This window comes from Gallus gallus, chromosome 3, assembly GCF_016699485.2.
Source record: "Gallus gallus isolate bGalGal1 chromosome 3, bGalGal1.mat.broiler.GRCg7b, whole genome shotgun sequence".
In the NCBI taxonomy this organism is placed as follows: Eukaryota; Metazoa; Chordata; class Aves; order Galliformes; family Phasianidae; genus Gallus; species Gallus gallus.
In genome coordinates this window covers 49,544,360-49,563,530 of record NC_052534.1, presented here as the reverse complement: position 1 = coordinate 49,563,530, position 19,171 = coordinate 49,544,360, and the positions used below count along the sequence as shown (strand labels likewise).

Sequence of the window (19,171 nt, the reverse complement as noted above, 5' to 3'; positions counted from 1 at the left end):
CCTATGCTACTCTTGATGTCATCAAGATCTTCATCCCACAGGACAATCTTTCTGTTTATTAATTTTACACTTCTCTCTTTGTAAATCTCTTCTCTGCTCAGTTTTTGGGTCAAAGCATGATTAAATCTATTCTACAGTTCCCTTAGCAGCATTTTTACCCCTCTAAGGTACACAGCTTCTGACAAATGGATAGCTCTCCTGTTGAGTGCTCACCTGTTTTCAAGACATCTTGGAGAGCACTTGAATTGTTTTCCAAAGCAAGTATGCTAGCATTTTCAATTTTCTCTGAATATCTTAATAAATAAATAAATAAAATACAAAGGCTTTCTGGTGCCTGGCAGAGTATTCTTCTAGACATTAATCATCATACTAATCAGGCTGTCCAATAATTCCTATCCTACATGCAGCTGTGACAAGTGGCACAGCCAGTGCCTAGGCAAATCCCTCCCAACCATTTTAATGCGACAGAAGTAATTAAATGCATTAGCATGACTGGGTCTGTCTACACATAGAAATAATCAACATAATTGCCATGGTAAGAGAATGAAACCTTTCTGATTGTAAAGATGTGTCTCAGAGACACATGCTGGTTGGTAATTTGGGGGAAAAAAATGTGTTAGGTAAAAAAAAAAAAAAAAAAAAAAAGAACCAAACAAACAAACAAAAAAAAACCAACAAAAAAAAAACCCACTGAGACAGAGATAAAATATGATCATAATAATCTCAAAAAAAAGTAAATTAAAACATTTTTTTCTGAGCTATTTTAAATCCTAAAACAAATTATCAAAATGTGTTAAAAATATCTTATTAATGGCACGTAGAAAAAACAACAACCAAAAACAACAAACAAACTTGTATCTATTTTCACCTTATGAGTAAACAGATCTTCAGTATGTACTCAGTGCCAAATGATAAAAGGTTCAAATTCTACTTAAAGGCCCTACCCAGTTTGTATGAGGAAACAGTACTGCTGCAAATGAAACAACGTTGTTGCAAATGAAACACAAAGCTCAGATGTCTGAAGTACACAACATTGACTGCTAACCATGGGTAGTTGGGAGCTCAGACACATATAGCAGCATAGCTGCCAAAGATGTGAAAGCTGATTTATAAATAAAAGTATCCTTCTGGCACTGCCTTGTATATCACTAATACAGGCATTCACCACTATATTTTGTACTACCTGAAATGAGAAGCCTGTACCCTACCACCTTCTTCTCATACATCTTGGAGTGAATCTCTTTTAGAAATGCTGTCAGTTTCTGTGAGTACTTCTGAATTAAACAGGGACAGACAGCAAATTCAAGCATTGCTTGCTGTTTATCCAAACTATCACAGTTTTGAACTATGTACAGTATCACTCTCAGACAATGCATGGGCCTGAGCAAGCCCCAATAACCTGTATAGGTATACATGGACAAGACTCTATCCACATGGACTCTTCACAATCACTGAACATTGAACCTAATACACCTAGCACTCAGATATGTTCACATGCTGAACACTAGGATATGTAAAACATAATCCAAAATTCATGCCTCCTTTTCTAATCCAGCTGGACTCAAAAGGTAGAATACACTGCAGATAGGTTCATTTGCATTTTTCTAATCTACAAAAATTAACATTTCAACAGAATGTGAAAGTAATTTTTGTAACTGAACAATAAAAATGTTAATATTTTCAAATATTTACTTTTCTAAATAATTTAAATTTAATATTAGAAATAAAATTTAAGATTTTTTTTAAATTTTCAATTCATTTTCCATGACGTGTGTCATTTTCTTCCATTTGCAAAATCAATTTTTTAAAATTTTTTTAAGAAGCTGGAGGGAAGAGAAATACAAGTAAAGGAAAGGGAAAGGGAGATGGAGAGGGAGAGGGAGAGAGAAAAGGAAAGGGAAAGGGAAAGGGAAAAGGAAAGGGAAAGGGAAAGGGAAAGGGAAAGGGAAAGGGAAAGGGAAAGGGAAAGGGAAAGGGAAAGGGAAAGGGAAAGGGAAAAGGAAAGGGAAAGGGGAGGGGAGGGAAGGGAAAAGAATTTAAATTCAAGAAGTCTTGGTAAATTTTCATATTCCTTCAAATCTCACAGTTTAGACATCCCTTTATTCTCCTTCTGGCCAATTCATAGAATTAGTTTGAACCAGTCTGGAAAATAGTAATTAATAACAGAGCAAAGCTTTCAGAAATCCCACCTCTAAACCATACTCAAACACATGTATCAGACAACAATGAAGTACAAAGAATTTATTCTGTTATCTCCTCACTATATATATGATTGTACTAGCTTTCATTACACCAAAAAGTTCTTCATTTCAGAGACACAGTCAGTAGGACACTGAATTACCAGCAGATTACAACCTAACTCACTTTGAGACAAGGAGGTAAAATAGGCTGTTAGAAAAGACATAAAACTAAGGGAACACCCACTGTATGTTATTAACACCATTTTTTATCCCTTCAGGCAACAATATGCTTGATTACCCTGACAAAAGGAAGCATTATTATTCTCCTTCACCCCTTGTATTTTAACTCTTTATCTCTGCTACACGACTCTTTCATTTAATCAAAATTACAGTTTTTATGAACTTTGTTTGGATACCTTCCTGGCTTCTGTCTTTAACAGTTTGGAATTTCTTAAGATTGAGCGAAAGAAACAAAACAAATGGTTAATCTCTCTCTCTCTCTCTCTCTCTGTGTGAGTGTGTGTGTGTCTAATGGAAGATAAATCACTATGATCACTTAAATGAGATTTGGTAAGAGGAAATTTAGATGGGACAAATGATGTGAGAGTGTACTGCATTCATTTTGAAGTAGCAGTCATCCAGATTTGCCATGTCACAGCAGACAAGTAATGTACAATAAATTAGCAAATTTCAAATACAGCTCTTCTCACATCAAAAGAAATGACTGAATTAACATCAGGCTACTGCAACAAGGACAAGAAGAATCCAGCTGGCTCTTGAATTATACAAAGAAGCATTATCACCTCATTAAAACTGTGAAGTAATAACTGAGAAAAGCTAATTTCAAGTGACAGTAGAGAAATATTCAGATTTTATTGGTATGTTCTGAAAACAGTGATGAATAAGAAATAGAAGGGATTGTGCTTCATATAGAAAAAATAACATTTGCTCTTACCTTCTGAAATAATCTTGAAGTAATAATTACATGTTCTATAAAAAAAAAAAAGATTCTCTTCTTCAAAAAAAATTTTTGAACCAAAAATCAGTTTAAAAAGAATAGAGAGATACTGCTTGTGAATGTCTGTTTGAGGGAAAAAAAAAAAATTCTAGTATAATTAATGACTATTTGATGACAACATGATTCACAATTTTTGATCAGGAGAGTATTTATTATAAATGAAAATGTCACAAATGATGTTTGGTCAATCCGCAGTTCACATTGATGTTTGTGTACTGAATCGTAATCTTTTTTAAAGGTAAAGAGTTTTGGAGCGCAAAAATAACACAGTGTAAATAAAATGCTTACCACATGGCATGAATAGCAAATTACTTAACACACTCTCACATGTATGTGAGATGTACCATGTGATAAAATCTTATGTATAAACCATGCCTTGGATCACAGGTGATAGACAAATCTATAATCAAAACTAAATCACTAATTATTCATGCCTAGAAAACGTGATGTTGTTTGTCAAGTTGATTGCTGTGAGTCATATGCTCAGTCCGAGTGAAAAAACACAATCAAGTTATTACTACTTAACTTAAAAGCAGTATTTGCTGAAGTTGTTGGGATCATATGACTGAGTGATGTGGGGAGCTGATCCATGTGACACTTTTCGGCAATATTAACATTAATTCGTAAATCTGTGTCCTCAATTTGTGTAAATTTGTTGATATTTTGAAACTGTATTTTACAAAAGTCTTTATCTAGTTGTTTTCATAGAGATGGAATCTCAACATTTAGAAAAAAGATACGGCAAGAGCACAGATAAAGCTATGTCCAAAGCAGAAGTAATCTGTAAAACGATCTGGATCATTTTGGAAGGAAACCTGGTGATTTTCTCTCCTGACACTGTATAGATTCAGGGGTGTATCTGAATTTGGAAAGCCTTGCTATTCATCCAGGCCTTACTATAATAGTGTAATAGTGAGGGTACTTAGTAGGACCAGCCTGGTTGAAGAAAGGGAAGAAGTAAGACTGAGGAGATGATGTACAATTTGTGAGGCCTGTCAATCCACAGACAAACCTGGTAGTCTTCATATCCACTGGTAGGTATATCCACTGCATCTTTAGAGCATGTCAGTCTATCAGAGCTAAGATTGGTACAAGTATATCTTGACCTTTTCACACAACATAGGGTGTAGGAAGAGATTCAAGAAGCAATGTAAAATGTGCGCTCACCTCTGGAGGACATCACAGAATATCATGGCTATCACCACAGTTAGGCATCAGATTCATTAACTAGAAGAGAATTTTTGCTTTCCTATTTCCAATGACAAAATATCAAGAGTATACTCTATGGGAAAGTGCAGTCCCTTTGAGAGCTAAGTTGAAATATTCTCACCGTGTCAAAGCATGCTGTGAGAATGTAAGATACTGATGTCTCCAATCACCCTAAACACTTCTACATGACTCTATTTTGATGACATAGTGCTCAATGGGTATCTTTAACTTTTTTTTTTTTTTTTTTGACTTCCTCACTCTCAGATGTATCTTTGGGCATGATATGTGGATTCTGTACAATTTGCAAGAAATTATTTAGATCAGAAATAATGTTTATGCATCCTTCAACATCTCTTGTACTCCAGGAACAGCTCTGTCTTACATTCTCTGACTTACTTTTCATTCATCTGAAAAAAGAAGAGTTTAAGAGAGTGCTGAGATGCTTTTTACACACATGACGGTATAGCTCTAATTCTGTCAAAGTACTGTAGTTTACGTACATCTGTCAGAAGTGGCACATCATTCCCATTCACTCAAGAGATGACACTGTCAGTCTTCAGTACAAAGTAAGTTAAAACAAAGCAAATGTCTAGATCAAATAGGCTGAACTCACAGCTGCCTCAAAGTCCAGTAGGGTCTGTCATTGATAAAATGTACATATAAAGAAAAAAAGAAACATGTGACAGGAGGTTTTGAACTGAAAATTAAAATTGAACTCAGCTCTTCAGGTCAAGAATTTTTTTCATCTCAAGTGAGATGAAAATCTCTACTGAAGCATAGTAACAGAAGGAACCTTCACTCTTCATTGATTTGATAATTCCTACAAAGAACTGAAGCTTTTATTGATTTGTTCATTTTTGGGCAGCCATAAACATACAATATTCTACTGCAAATTATCCCAATTTTTGTTTTTAACCTCCTTACCCCACAGTTCTAGCTACAAGTAGACAGCAATATGCAGAAATACCTAATGAATATTTTAAGACTTGAGAAAATATTTGCACTGGAAACATTTCTGAAGCATGGTTATTGTTCAACACAGGATTCATGTTTAGTAGTGTATAAATATAGAGCTTCAAATTCAATAATAATATAAAATATGAATACATTTTTAATTAATTTTATTTTACTGCTGTTTTCTTATAAGAATCTACTTCATTTCAAAATGTGTTATTCCAAGCACTGCTATTACATAGATATCAATTCAGTTTCCTTTTATTAAAGTAATCTGTTGAAAATCTATATGATATCTGGTGAAAGAGATGAGATAGACAATAATTAAATTAGTATCATATGAAAAAAGTTTATCATGGATAAAAGCACTGTAAGAATTATCAGGAAAAAAAACAGATAAAGAATCATAATATTTATTTATGAACTTTTGAGAACAGATTTGAGAATAAATTTTTCATCCTTTTTTGTTTTGTTTTCTTCAACAAATAAACAAACAAACAAACAAAACAAAAAACTTGACAATTTAATGTGGAACTTTGATGTCAGATGTCTCTTGACTTTTGGGCATTTCTCTATGCATTATGTCTTCCTGGCCCTATCAATTTTGTCTTTCATTTGTGACTTCAAATATACAATTTACAAAGGTATAAATTATAAAATTACTTAGACAATATTTATTGTGTATTTCTCAGGACCATCTAAAACTCCAATCAAGAATCTGAACAGCTTCATATTTCAGAGTTGATCATATGTGTATAAAGTTCCTCATGTACATTGAAAATCTGACAAGCATATGTGAAAATGAAGATGAAAATTGTGCAAATGAGCAAAAAAACACACCTCTTTGAAAGAAAATAGGAAATTCTCATGGTACATTTTGAGACCCGTATCTCCATGTAATCTATTCACACAAAATTCTTGATCTTTAAAAGAGTCTCTTTATTTCAGCTCATTTTTATTTTGTGTCAAATGACTAATACTAAGTAATTTATTTATGCTTTTGGACACGGCGTTTAGCAACAGTTATAAGTTGGGATAAGTTAAAATGTAGTAGATATTACAGCAGACATCACATATGCAGAAATGTATAAACAAAGAAGATTACCATAGTATGTTACCCTAAAGAAAATGCCACACATTTCTGGAGCTTCTAAGATGTTGTCTAGTAACTATTACAGAGTCCAAACTGTCCTGGTTTTATGGTTTTTGGTTACTGGTATTCCACATCGTAACATCATGTAGTGCACTAGGAGCTAAAGAGTTAATGCTCCAGTTCCAGGCACCTGTCTAGAAGAGAAGAACTACATACCGCAGAGGACTTTGCTTTCAGAGAGGGGATATAAGCTTTCCTATATCACCTGACCTGCCTTTTTTTGGCTCTCTCTCAACCCTGCTGCTCAACCTGACTGCATGTCTCATCTCAGCATTATGGTGAGGCCTTTCCTCCTTTTGGACACTCTCATTATATTTGATTTATTAGCTTCAATTCAATATTATAATATTGAATATTATATTCAATAATATTGTATTATAGTGTGTTATCTTGCATTCCGATACCATATTTAGTAAATTAGTTTGTTTCTCCTCATATCGTTGCCACTGTTATTTTGGGGGCCCATCTCTCTACCCTTTTTCCCTTTATTTTCCACTTTCCGGAGGTGTGGATCCACAGGGTCCCTCCACCCCACTAGTCATGGAACCAGGCCAAATCAGCCCATAAACTGTTGACACAAACATTGGCCAAGACACTAAGATATTGTTTGGTAAACATTGCAGAAATAGTTTAGAAACCGAAGACTTTATTTATAAAGTGAGCTAAAAGAAATGTTAATTTTAGCAACTAGGAAAATTAAAATCTATATTTACTCTACAGGTGTATTTCAGACGAAAATGCAGCATCTCCAGAAAGACTTGATTATTATCTTCTGGAAAAATGAAAGTTCTGTGATTCCCAGAAGTCCAATCATTAGTGGAATACTACATCTCTATTGCCACCAGCAAAGGCAATCAGAAAAGACAACTAGCAAATGTTTATGTCTGTTATCTTATTAGTAGATTTCTTACTAAGATTTCTACTGTTGAAGCTATTTTGTATATAGCTATAGTGATCAAAATTCAAAGCAAAATCTTTTGGGTGAAGATTATTTAAGCTTGAAGCTTTGTTTCATAAAGCTAGAGACTAGATGTAAATACATATTTGTACAGACCTTTAAATGCAGCGTTATAGAAGAATGTGTAGAGTCAACAATCAGCATTACATTAGCATGTGTACAATTTTAAATACACATTTTGAATGTCATCTAATTCAATATTTAAGAGGTACTACATAAAAAATGATCTACAAAAAAAATCAAACCAGGTGACTTTGGTCACTGTCTGCTTCTTCATCTGCCTTCTATATAAATTAAACAGACAACATGAAGTGATATAATGATCAAGGAGCCAAGTTAAGTTTCTTTGCGAAAGGAAAGACTCGGAGAGCACAGAATGTGGACAGCAGTATACTTGAGGTATAAGCAATACTGCTGTCTATTGACAAGATTCTAGTCATACATTTGAAGGGCTCATGGTGACCTGATAAACCTGTCCTTGTGGCATGTTGTTACAAACAAATTGTCATGTGTAAGGTTTGCTTAATTAATGTCTGCAAATTACTTTGAGATTCACAGCTGGAAAATGATATAATGAAACCAAATAAAAATTTGTGACACTATTTTTTTTGTGATAATCATAGAATCATAGAATCATTTGAGTTGGAAGGGACCTCTAGAGGTCATCTAGTCCAAACCCTCTGCAATGAACAGGGACACAGCTAGATCTGGTTGCTCAGAGCCCTGTGAGCCTGACCTTGTGTGTCTCCAAGGATGGTTCATCTGCCACCTCTAGGCAACCTATTCCTGTGCCTCAATATCCTTATTGTAAAAGGGTAAAAAATTTATTATGTCCAATCTAAATCTCTCCTCTTTCATTTTGAAAACGTTTCCGCTTGTGCTACCACAACAGACTCTGCTGAAGAATGTGTCCCCTTCCTTCTTCTAGACCCCTTTAGATTCTGAAAGACCACTCTCAGATCTCCCCGGAGCCTTCTCTTCTCCAGGCTGAGCAGCCCCAGCTCTCTCAGCCTGTCCTTGTAGAAAAGGTATTCTGTCCCTTGTATCATTTTTGTGGCCCTCCACCAGATGCACTCCAACAGGTCTATGTCTCTCCTGTACTGAGGACTCCATATCTGGATGCAGTACTCCAGGTGAGGTCTCACCAGCACAGAGCAGAGGGGCAGGATCACCTCCCTCACCCTGCTGGCCATGCTTCTTTTGATGCAGCCCAGGATGCAGTTGGTATTCTGGTCTGCAAGGGTGTATTGTTGGCTCATGTCCACCTTCCCATCCACCAGTAACCCCATGTCCTTTTGGCAGGGCTGTGCTCCATCCCTACATCCTCCAGCTTGTACTGATAGTGGAACTTGTCACAATTCAGGTGCAAGGTCTTGCAATTCAATTTATTAAACCTCATGATCGCATGTAAGCTTTCAACTCATGCTTCAAATTAAATGAGTAGCTACATTTGCTACTGTTCAGCTTCCATTTCATCCCACATTTTCCTTTAAAAATCATGCTTGTTTAATTACACTCTAGTGTGTGAAAGCCATGAGATTTGCTACTTCTATGCATCAGCATTCATTCCTGATCTCCTGAGTTCTTCATCTAGTCATTGTCAGAAGGACTATGGTTAAAACAATGGCCTCATTGGAAAGGTTTTTGCTTTTTCATTTAGTACAGCAACATAGAACTGTTCAAAGCCATTAATCTAAACTACAGGTTTTATGAGCTGTCTGAAGTTCATCCAAATTCCATTAAGTCATTAAATCTGCACAGGTCATTTAATTCAAAACATAGGTTTTGCTGCCTAACTTCAATTCATGCCCAGAAGGGTAGGCTGTTCAGATAACAACAACAAAATGAACAAACAAGCAAAAATAAACCCTATAAATGAACCAAAACAATTTCAAAAAACAAACAAACAAACATACAAACAAAAACATATCAGCAAGTATTTTAAGATGGAGATTCTTTCCACTTTTTCCTTCTTGGAAATGCCTAAAAGATATTGATTGATATTAAAGTAATCAGCACTAAATGATAATCACCATACTGAGGCTATATTCTGCCATAAAATATTTCAGCATAACAAGACTTTTTCCTCGCACTTTATTAATTCCAGAGATTTACTCTAGTGAATGTGATGAGTCTTTCTGTGTCATGACTGGAAGAGCAGAGGTGATTTGCTAATTTGAAGAATTCCGTGTTTTATGGGGAAATGCAAATCAGTAACCTCACACATCCATCCCTTTGGCATACTCATAGTGATTGCTTTGCCATTGTCATTTTACATCTCCATGCTATTTTGATTTCTATAAAGAAGCATCTGCCTGAGAGTCTGGGATTCCTCATCTCTTTTTCTTCACTGTGTCTGAAATCAGTGGGAAAACTCCCACCAGTTTTAACAGGATAACATTAATCCTGGTTAAAACATCAAGACCTGCTTCAGAACTGAAAAGCCAGAGGCAGGGATAAGCCTACCTTCTCCCAGGCAGGTTCTCTTATCCAGAATATTGCACACTGTAATTATGCTTTCAGCATAATTTAAAGGGAGATTTATATTGAGCTTCTTTGGAAAAATTTGTGCCATTGTTAATTTTTATGCCAGTGGACATCTTGCCATCTATGAAACAACTGTGCATGATTTTCACCCAAAAATACTTTCTTATTTTAATGCAAGCACACATCATTATGCTTGTTAGTAGCAGCTGCAAAATCAAAGCTGGAGTTCACAGAGCATTTTTTGCTTTTTTTGTACAGGGTGTCTCTTGACTACATGGAGATAGATTGGTATAAAACCAGAACAGTTATAAACTTCACAGGTTCTGATCAGACTGCTCTTGTTACATGCTTGCGAGCTGTAAGGATAGACTGTCTTCTAAGGTGTGTAGTCCTGTTTGCATCTGGTGATATAGCTTAGCAACCTGTCCTTGTCTGTAAGTCTGTTCCTGGGCAACAGGAGAAATCTCAGTTATGGCCATTCAAGAGCTGAAGAAGAAAGGGCTCAGGAGTCTGTAGAAGGCTTTTTCTTCTCTGATTAAGGAGAGTCTATCCCTCCTGGTTCTGGCTGGAGGAATCTACCTCAGCCCAGATCTCCAGCATGAGGGGTGATATGCACCAAGAAGTTTCATAGGAACCTCACATGTAGGAGAGAACATTCCAAAGCCATCACATGAGGGTGAGATATTTTCTGGAGACTTTCTTCTGAACAGCCACTGTTCCTGGGGAGATCCTGCTGGTGATGGAGGACTGGCTTGCAGACACAATCAGTGATTGAATCTTCTAGATGTTGCAGTGAGGCATACAGGCAAGGGCAACATAGGTGGCTCACAGCTCTCATAACTCCTGAGACCTTCTCAAGGATTAGTTCAAATCATCCTGAGCAAGGCTAGAACTTTTGCATCAATACTGCCTATAAGAATAAGTGTGATGCTGGTTGCCTTCTGTGTTTCTTTTTCCATGATGACCAAAGAAACTGAAATATTTCATAGATTCATAGAATCATAAAATGTTTTGAGTTGGAAAGGATTTTGCCCCTACTATGGGCAAGGTTGCCATCCACTGGATCTTGGCTGCCTCAGGCCTAATTCCACCTGGTGTTGAACACTTCCAGGGATGGGACATTCATGTTCAGCTTCTCTGAACAACCTGTGCCAGTGCCTCACCCTCTGAATAAAAAATTTCTTCCTAACATCTAGCCTAAATCTCCCACCTTCTGGTTTAAAACTATTCCCCCTTGTTCTGTCACTATCAGACTGTGTAAAAAGTCAATTTCCGTCTCATTTATAAGCACCCTGCAAGTACTGGAATGCCAAAATGAGGTCTCCTAAATCCTACTCTTTTCAACCCCTCTTCATAGGAGAGGTGCTCCAGCCTTTTGATCATCTTGATGACCCTCCTCTGGGCCTTCTCCAACAGCTCCACATCTTTTATGTGCTAGAGGCCCCAGGCCTGGATGGGGCCTCATGAGGGTAGAGCAGAGGGGAACAATTACCTCCCTCACCCTCCCGCCATCCCTCTTTTGATGCTGCCCAAAATACTGTTGACCTTCCAGGCTATAGGCACATACTGCTGGCTCATGTCCAGCTTTTCATCCACCAGAACCTCCAATTGCAGACAAGGCAAGATGGGAAACAGTGTGTAGGCAGTGTGGGAGCTTGGAGCTCATCATAAGCTGTTTACTTGGGTAACATAGGATCCCAGGCAATCCCTGGGAGACCACTGCAGGCAGCCATTTGAATAAGCCTTCATTCATTTTAAGGAAATTTTTAGAACTCATGTGATTGTCAAAACAATATTGAAAATAAATAGTTTTTAGGTTCTACCTAAAGTACCAAGCATTGAATTAACATAACCAGACATTCAGTCAATAAGAAAATAAATGAAAGTTTCCATTTTGCCATTTCCTAGCTGAAGGTTAGTAAGATGAATGGCACATTTTACATCTCTCCCTGTTGTTTACTGACATTCATGACCATCAGGTGATGCAATAACACATCTGCTGAAGAAATAGCTATTGACTTCCTAAGCAATGCCATATGTACTGTATTTAAGCAATGGAGGGTGTTGCTTATACTTAAATTATTACTGCTAAGTATTTTACTTGGAACAAGATATAAAGGTCACTAAGACTAGATGAATTTTAATGGTTAACCTTATATTATCAAATCATAATAATTTGATGTGTGCAATAAGATATATTTTGCTAGTTCCTGATATTAGTATTTTGTAAGCACCAGTAAAGACACACATTCCTCTTACCTTTTCTTCGTCTGGAGGAATTGCAAAAATTTCCAGTGCCTTTAGGGCAATGTTCTCCTGAGTGCATTATGAGATTAAGATTGGTTTTGGCTGATATTTTTTACTTAGGGATTAGCTCAAAAGAAATGGCACTTTATTGGTCTGCTTGCTAAATACAACATTTGTTATTTACAAGTCTTCAAGTAAATAAACGTAATACTTCTGACTTCTGAAATGTTTTCTTTGAGGTAATTTGTGAATTCTATTAGTAGCTCATGGTATAGAAGCTGCTTGTTACTCTGGTATTCTGTTTTGACAAGACTTTCTGAATTCTGAAAAATGAGAGAAAAAATCCAAGTTAGAGGATGTTAGGAACTAAGTTAAAAGATTTGAAAAACAAGCCGACCAATTAATCTGAAACATGCAGCCTCAGATTAATAGTTCATGGAAAATATGTGAAACATTGTCTAAGAGAAAGAAATATATCCTTTTATTTTATACTTAGTTATAAAAATATCACCCAAATATGTTGCATTGCAACATGATACATAGTAAGAGTAATGCATAATTTAGTGACTTTTAAAGACTATACTTCCTAAAGTAAAAGTGTACAGGGTATATTTTTTTGTTCCTTTTTAGGAAGCTTAGAGATACGAGGCTTCCTGAAGATAGGAGGCTTCACTGTTAGAATGTCCAGTGTAACATTAAGCAAGAAAGAAATGAGGGAAGAGCCATAGACTTGAAATCAGGTCACAGGCACCAGAAGAGGACATGGAGCAAGGCAGCCCTGACTTTTTCCATTGCACCTGCAAAATGTGCATGGAGCTAGAGAAGTTCCCTGCCCCAAGACAGGTTTGAATGTCCTCCCTCCCATGTAGCAGCCAGATACACTCACCCACTAAGTAAACAAGAGGAAAAAAGGAAAGCCCAGAGCACTGTTTATTTACCTGAACATATTCCTAGCAAATTTTATAACAAAACTCATAGGGAAAATAATCTCCAAACCTCTTTCTATAAACCGTAATATTTTCTTGAAGGCTAGGTCATGAGGGAGATAAGTCTGCTCTTTAAAGACAAAAATACAACTTGAAAAATGTACCAGCAGACCTCAGTAGAAGTGAATTCAGAGCTATAGAGGCTGCAGTTCTCCAGAATGTGAAAACAAGGTTTACACCTCAGAAACTGATCCACATTTCTTACACCAGTACCTTTATGAACATAGAGCAGTAAATCCAAAGTGTCCTTCCTAAATACATCTCTCTGAAGACTTTGCTTAGTTAAAGCCATCGATAAGCATGGAATATTTTCCTCATTTAACTTCTACAGTAGAAAAATCTGAGACATGGACCAAGTATGCATGTCAATAGAAGCAGACAGAATCTGACGTGAATTTCTAAAGGATATGTTAACGTATAGCATAGTTAGAAAACCAATATGAATAACAAGCTTTTAAAACTTTAAAAGCATTTTCTAGTATTATTAAAGCAATACAATGAAATTCATCTACTGTGGTCATCCAATGTCTCAGTTTCTTGGCATGCAAGCTCTGTGTGGGATTCAGTAGATGATCTTGAGGTAATTGTCTTCTGTGTGTATGACCAATAAATTAAGTTTTCCTTGAGAGTTTGGGCTTACATATCTGAAGATTTAGGAGGCACACCAAGAGTTAAAAATAATGGAGGAAAAAAATATATATAATAGAGATAGTTTTTGGAAAGCTAAAAAGATGCAACTGCTTGTATAAAAGGACCGTAACTCTGGACTAGAAGTCACATAGTGTAATGCATTTACCTTTCAGAAAAGAATAGCTATTTTCTTCAGAAAAGAATAGCTATTTTAAAATTGTGAAATATGCATCAGTTACTGTTGTCAGTGTTGTCAATGCAGTAAAACTACTCTGAGAATACTGCCTAGTTCAGTAAGAAATCCCATGAAAAATAAATAAATAAAGGACCTCAGTAAGCATGCTTGTATTAAAAATACATTTTATATTCTTTATTCCATCTAAACTTATCATTGTTTTTTTGCATGCCATTAACTGCTGACATTATTAAAAACTTTTCTGAATACTGTAGTTAGTATTCTGGTATTCCAAACATTCTTTTGGTGGAAAAGTCCTATTTAGTTTGATTTCTATTGATGTTCTCATGAATTACCAAGAATGCCCTTTCAACCTAATTATCTGGAGAAATTTTCTACATTTTCTCACCTTGGAACAGCTGTCTATGTTTGCCTTCCACAGATTCCACTAGAGTCTTTTATCTAACAATAAGAAAAGGACCAATCTGTCTAATGTCACATTTAGTTAGGATTCTAACATTTCTTTTGCTTAAAGATTTTTATTTTCTTGTGCTCAAAATCAGTAGAGAATTCCTTCTTCCTTATCAAAGTGTTCTGTGGTAAATAACACTGGCAGACAACCACGTCTTCAAAGAGATCTAGACACCTTACTGGGTTTGAAACATACAAGTTCAAACTCTAACCGTGGGCATAACTTCTGTGCATGCATCACTTTCATCTCCACTTTTACTGTTTTCAACTAGTTGCGGGGCTCCTCCATGAAGCCATGGCAGCTCTTACATACTGTCTGACAGCATTTCTACAGAACTTGTTCTTTCCTATGGTCTGACTTCATTTTAACTCTGAATGCTGCTTTACTTTCAACATCTGTTTGTGATTTTCTAACCACACAAAATGTTCACAATCATTTCTGGATATTCTCAAATTTCCTTTAGGAAGTCTAGAGGATTTTTTACTTCTCATATGTAGTTCCAACGTTAAGTACATCTGCCTTCTCTTCTTCTTAGACTTCAGATACACTGATCAAGATTTGGTAAATATTGATGCAAAAATTTACTGCAAAATCAGTGATTTTAAGATTTCTGCTCTAGCATCTCCTTTCTTTGTGGAAATCTAGTTATAGGAATTTATTACCCCCTTTTCTTTTTCTATTTCTTTTTTTCAATTTTAGTTCTTTCTGACAGCCACAATCTCATAAAAAATTGAACAGCTGTTACATAAGTGTTTTTGAAACTGCAGTGTTGGAAATGTGGGACAAATAGTAAGAAACATGTTACCACTCACTCAGAATTGTATATTGCATTATTAAAACGTTGTTCATTATGTGATTAGTTTGTCCTTGACTCAAAAGTCTATCTGTGTATATGCTTGAAAACAGAGATCTTAACTGCAGCCCCAGAATAGTTTCAGCATTTCAGAACACTGGAGGAGGAGTCTAGTAGTATACTTAATCTGACAAAAGAATGGGTAGCTCTCACAAAGGACAGTATAATAACCTATGATAGGTAGTCTCATCACACAGTGCTTGAGAGATGCAAGCAGTTCAACAACGTCACTATACCAAAGCAAATAGTTTTGCCTTTTTCAAGGTTACTTAAAATAAAAACAGAATATTACAGGAGAAGAGTTCAAAGTTATCCCAGACATCCCCACTTTCTCCACAACTGTCTTAACATCATATCAGTTATAAGTGTCCATTTGTCCAATTTTCATCTGTCAAAAAAGTCTATTTGATCAGACTTGAATAAATAATTCCTGTTGGAGGTCTTGTTTCTGTGGATAATTCCTTCCTGATCCTCAACCATGATGTCAGAATGATTTCCAGTGCTTAATCAAACACACCAGTTGAGCACCTTCAAGCACTGCGCCACCTTGAAGTAAGGGTACCCCTCACTCAATAGCCAGCTGCATTCAATTACCAGTGCTTCAAAAGAAAGGATGAATCTATAGAGGAAGAAGAGAATTTACAAGTCAAATTATGGCCCTGACTCTTACAGCTGATCATCTGAAGCCCTGAAGAATGAGATCTGATTATAATCACAGTCCTTATGCAAAACTGGAAGTGTTATGAGGGCATGCTGAGGGCAATGAAATCTATCTTACTCTCTTACTCTATTTGTATTTAGTGGATGAGAAAGGAAATGTAATGGCTCAGTTCCAGTATGTCTTTGGTTACAGGAAGAAGAATGCCTTTTCAAAGTGAGGTTAAAGAATAGCTTTCAGAAGAAAATGTGGGCTTGCTTTATAGTTATGATTTTAAAATAAACGTCCTTCTCATGTCAGAAAAGGAGATAAAGACTGAATGTTTGTTACATGAGTATTTCTGTTCCTTATTCCGTGGATGGAGACAATCTGCCTAAGGGAGGGAAGGAATATTCAGGATATATTCAGTATATTCAGGAATATTCAGAGGATTCATTATGCACATGAGTTTGAAATACTTGTTATTTCTAAATAGGGTTGCCTGTTCATTTTTGTTTTCTACTGTTTCTTAACCCTGCCTGAGTTTCTACTTTTCTATGACACTACTCCTGACTTATTCTGTTTGTCAGACTCCTTTTCCCAATTGATACAGGAAAGAACAAGATTTTCTTCTAGACAATTATTATTTATGTTTGTATAGTAAATTAGAGACATCGGTTCTGGACAAAGTTTGCAGTCCAGTCATGAGAAAAAAAAAAAAAAAACTACAAAAAACAACAGGAAACAGTAGATGAATAAGGAGACAGTTATATTATTGTTCACACAGTTCAGTGAAAGCACTGTTCACTGGTTGTCAAGAATTTTTTAGGCAATTTGACAGAAATGATTTTTCATGTGTTTCAAGGTTATTCAATACAGGAATTAATGAATGTTCAGAAAAACCAAGTTTCGTGGCAGTCAGATATAAACAGAAGGCAATTTTACGTTTTTTATTCCCCTAAATGCATTTTTCAGAGCATAATGTGCTTTTTTTTCTCCCTCTCCTTTGAGTAATATTTGTGTCAATATTTGTAATAATGGGAGATAATGTCATTTTGAAAACCAGAATCATATATATATCTTTCCTACCTTTCATCTCTTTAATGACATTTGTCTATTGTCAGTCTTTTGTCTGCCTGTTCTTCAAATGGTTCCAGGTGGATTTTAATGACAACTGACAGCCATCTTTTAAAAAGATTTAGCCAGAAAATGTGCTGTGACATATGGCTAGACACACTAGCAGTCAGACAGCCACTTACAGTGCTAAATTTGCATAAGGTCCACAAAATATGGATAGTCTACCTAAAAACCTTTTTGTTGTGCTACTTGTCCTTTCTCTCCCAGGTGCAAGACTTGGCTCTTTGCTGAATTTCATGGGGATCCTGTCAGCCCATTTCTCTGGTGTCTCGAGGTTCCTCTAGAGGGCAGCATAAAAAATCCTGAAATTCCAATGAGATTTGAAATTAGACATTTGAAATCCAAACCCTGGATTGAGGGTCTAGAGTACTAACCATTTCTCCAAGGAACTACTCAAGTCTTTGTGATGGCATTAGCTGTTGATGCAAAATATCTGGATCTTCTGAATGGTCTCATCACCTGAAAAGAATGATTAACTACCAACATAACTGTGACCTGACTTCTGTAGGAAAAAAAAAGAAAAGAATGATTTCCTTCAATATAGTTAAAAAATACAGATAGGAAATATGATTGCTTTGAGTGGAATTTTAGCACTCAAATAATCAATAAATGCTGTTATTTTGCTTAAAACACTCTGGAAAATAGGTGTCATTATTTTAAATTATGTAATTACATAGAATTACTGTAATTGTTTCAAGAGTGAACATGTAATGTTAAAGGTTATTTCTTAGGTTAGGACAATTGTTAAAGCATTTTGAATGTAGTTCTTGTAAGGATGAAAGATTATCCTGTCTTGGTATGGCTCTGCTAAGCCCTGCTCAGGCCACATCAGGAGCACTGTGCTAAGCACAAGGGAAGTACAAAACTACTGGAGACAGTCCAACAAAGGGCTACAAAGGTGATGAAAGGACTGAAGCATCTTTCCTGTAAGTAAAGGTTTAAAGAGATGGAACTATTCAACCTGGGAATACTCAAGGCAGATCTGATTAATACATATAAATTCCTGAAGAGTGAGTGTAAAGAGAACAGAGCCAAGCCCCTTTTAGTGGTGTCCACTGGTGGGACTGGAGGCAATAGGATTAAAACAGAACGTATTTACGGTGCTGGTGACTGAGCACTAGAACAAGAAGCCATCATGCAGCAGGAAAACCATGACTTAGTTGCCATCACCAAAGCATGGTGGAATCACTCTCATGATAGGAGTGCTGCAGTGGAGGGCTATAAGTCCTTTGGACGGGATAGGCAAGGAAGGAGGGGCAGTGAGGTGGCTCTCTACATTAAGAAGTGTTTTGATATTGTAGAGCTAGGATCTGGCAATTATAAGGTTGAGTGCCTTTGAGTAAAAATCAGGGGGAAAGCCAACAAGAATGACATAGCAGACCACCCAGCCAGAACGAAGAAACAGATGAATCATTCTGTGTGCAGCTGGCACATGTTCCCTTGTTCTCATGGGAGACTTCAACTTACCTAACTATTGCCGGAAATACAATTTATTGACCTTGAAACTAGATTTCAGAAAACAGTAAAACAAGAAAAAAGGAAAAACAAACAAACAAACAAACAAAAAAAAAAACATGCTCTGAGAAAAGACATTACTTTTTTGATGAAACAGAAATGTAACCAGTGGAAGTGTAATGTTGATAGAATACATCAGTAATTTCACTTATGAAAAAGAGAAACACTACTGAAAGGTTGATCACCTATAGTCCAGATATTCTTGGACTATAACAGCCAAAATTTCAGCACAAGTTTATTCTTATTCATAAACACAACACTAACAGCTAACATTACACATTAAGTTATATTTGTGTTCACATTACAACGAGTTATAATTTCTTTTAATTCATAAGAAACTTTGTTTTCTGGTAAGGCAATGCTCTGGTGTGGAAGGAAACCACTATATACAGCTGCTGAATTGAAGGTTAAGTTTTTGATATATGAGTCACATTAAAAAATCCCAATTTGAAAGGGGAGTTTCATGCTTAGTCTTCAAATTTAATTCACTTCCCCAGAGAATGTCAATGTTATCCCGTCGCTACTATCATCTCTACTCAAAGTCATATGTGCCACGAGCA

General features: G+C 36.1%; 1 long non-coding RNA gene across 1 annotated transcript in view; it reads left to right on the top strand.

Moving 5' to 3' along the window:
• LOC124417830 overlaps positions 1-18,839 on the top strand; it is a 123,140-nt gene extending 104,301 nt beyond the window's left edge. Inside the window, exon 4 of the long non-coding RNA XR_006938782.1 lies at positions 17,304-18,839. This is a non-coding gene — a long non-coding RNA (uncharacterized LOC124417830). The remainder of the gene's footprint in view (positions 1-17,303) is intronic.
• The last annotated feature ends 332 nt before the right edge of the window (positions 18,840-19,171 follow it).